We start from the raw sequence: 2,881 nt of genomic DNA on the forward strand, positions 1-2,881 counted from the left end.
CCCCCTAAAACCTCCTCACGACCCCCTCCCCAATTCCCAGAGCCCCCCCCAGACCCCCCCTCACCGGGGCGGGGCCGAGGATGAGGATGAGGAGGGGCAGGAGGGGGAGGGGCAGCAGCATCGCGGCTCTGGGGGGTCCCGGGGGTCCCGTCGGGGCCGGAGCTCGGCGGGTTCTGAGCCCGGAGGCGCCCCCAGACCCATTTGAAGGGGAAGCCCCTCCCCCAACCCCGCCCCCCGAGCCCGGGAAATCCCAAAAAAGGGAAATTCGCACCCAAAAGTGCCCCCGGAAATTGGGAATTCACACCTAAAGTTTCCCCGGGAAGGGGGAATCGGCCCCAAACACGCGGGATTCCGCCCCAAAATGGGGCCCGGACAGCCCAAAATCCCCCAAATCCACCCAAAATCCACCCCAAAACACACAAAATCCCACAAAATCCACTCAAAATCCCCCCAAATCCCCCCAAAATCACCCAAAATCCCCCCCAAATCCCCCCAAAATATCACAAAATCCCCCAAAATCTCACAAAATCCCCCCAATATCACCCAATATCACCCAAAATCCCCCCCAAAATCCCTCCAAATTCCCCCCCAAATCACCCAAAATCCCCCCAAAATCCCCCCAAAATATCACAAAATCCACCCAAAATCCCCCAAAATCCCCCCAAAATCACCCAAAGTCCCCCCCAAATCCCCCTAAAATCCCCCTAAAATCCCCCAAAATCCACCCAATATTCCCCCCCAAATCCCGGGATCCCCCCAAAATCCCCCGGCAATCAGAGCGATCTCCCAGCCCCATTTCTGCCTTTATTCACCCCAAAATCACCCAAATCCCCCCCAAATCCCTCAAATTCACCCCAAAATCCCGGGATCTGGGATCCCCTGGGAATCAGAGCAATCTCCGAGCCCCATTTCTGCCTTTATTCACCCCAAAACGGGGCCAGGAACCCCCAAAATCCCCCAAAATCCCCCAAATTCACCCCAAAATCCCCCAAATTCACCCCAAAATCCCCGGATCCGGGATCCCCCAGGAATCAGAGCAATCTCCCAGCCCCATTTCTGCCTTTATTCACCCCAAAATCCCCCAAATCCCCCCAAATTCACCCCAAAATCCCGGGATCCCCCGGCAATCAGAGCGATCTCCAGCTCCATTTCAGTCTTTATTCACCCCAAAATCCCCCAAAATCCCCCAAATTCACCCAAAAATCCCCCCAAAATCCCTCCAAAATCCCCCAAATTCACCCCAAAATCCCGCAAAATCCCGGGATCTGGGATCCCCCGGGAATCAGAGCAATATTCCAGCCCCATTTCTGCCTTTATTCATCCCAAAATCCCCCAAAATCCTCCCAAAATCCCCCAATATCCACCCAAAATCCTCCAAATTCACCCCAAAATCCCCCAAAATCCCCCCAAAATCCCCCAAATTCACCCCAAAATCCCCCAAATTCACCCCAAATCCCCCCAAAATCCCGGGATCCGGGATCCCTCGGGAATCAGAGCGATCTCGAGCCCCATTTCTGCCTTTAATCACCCCAAAATCCCCCAAATTCACCCCAAAATCCCCCAAAATTCACCCCAAAATCCCCCCAAATCCCCCCAAAATCCCCCCCAAATCACCCCAAATCCCCGGATCCGGTATCCCCCTGGAATCAGAGCAATCTCCCAGCCCCATTTCTGCCTTTATTCACCCCAAAATCCCCCAAATTCACCCCCAAATCCCGGGATCCGGGATCCCCTTGGAATCAGAGCGATCTCCAGGTCCATTTCTGCCTTTATTCACCTCAAAACGGGGCCAGGAACCCCCAAAATCCCCCCAAAATCCCCCAAATCCCACCAAAATCCCCCAAATTCACCCCAAAATCCCCGGATCCGGGATCCCCCGGCAATCAGAGCGGTCTCTGAGCCCCATTTCTGCCTTTATTCACCCCAAATTTCCCCAAAATCCCCCAAATTCACCCCCAAATCCCCCAAATTCACCCCCAAATCCCGGGATCCCCCTGGAATCAGAGCGATCTCGAGCCCCATTTCTGCCTTTATTCACCCCAAAATCACCCAAATTCACCCCAAAATCCCCCAAAATCCCACAAAATTCCCCTCAAAATCCTCCAAAATCCCCCCAAAATCCTCCCTAAATCCCCCCAAATCCCCCAAAATCCCCCAAATTCACCCCAAATCCTGGGATCCGGGATCCCCCAGGAATCAGAGCGATCTCTGAGCCCCATTTCTGCCTTTATTCACCCCAAAATCCCCCAAATCCCCCCAAAATCCCCCCAAAATCCCCCAAATCCTCCAAAATCCCCAAATCCCGGGATCTGGGATCCCCTGGGAATCAGAGCGATCTCTGAGCCCCATTTCTGCCTTTATTCACCCCAAATTTCCCCAAAATCCCCCAAATCCACCCCAAATCCCCCAAAATCCCGGGATCCCCTGCGAATCAGAGCGATCTCGAGCCCCATTTCTGCCTTTATTCACCCCAAAATCCCCCAAAATCCCCCAAATTCACCCAAAATCCCCCAAATTCACCCCAAATCCCCCCAAATCCCGGGATCCCCCGGCAATCAGAGCAATCTCCTGCTCCATTTCTCTCTTTATTCACCCCAAAATCCCCCAAATCCCCCCAAAATCCCACAAAATTCCCCTCAAAATCCTCCAAATTCACCCCAAAATCCCCCAAAATCCCCCCATAATCCCCCAAATTCACCCCAAAATCCCAGGATCCGGGATCCCCCGGCAATCAGAGCAATCTCCAGCTCCATTTCTGCCTTTATTCACCCCAAATTTCCCCAAAATCCCCCGAATTCACCCCAAATCCCCCCGGGGTCGTTCCCGGCAATTCGGGGTTCGGGATTTTTGGGTGGGGGTGGGGGAGGGGATTTTGGGGTGC

Source organism: Poecile atricapillus, unplaced genomic scaffold (genome assembly GCF_030490865.1).
Source record: "Poecile atricapillus isolate bPoeAtr1 unplaced genomic scaffold, bPoeAtr1.hap1 scaffold_278, whole genome shotgun sequence".
Taxonomy (NCBI): domain Eukaryota; kingdom Metazoa; phylum Chordata; class Aves; order Passeriformes; family Paridae; genus Poecile; species Poecile atricapillus.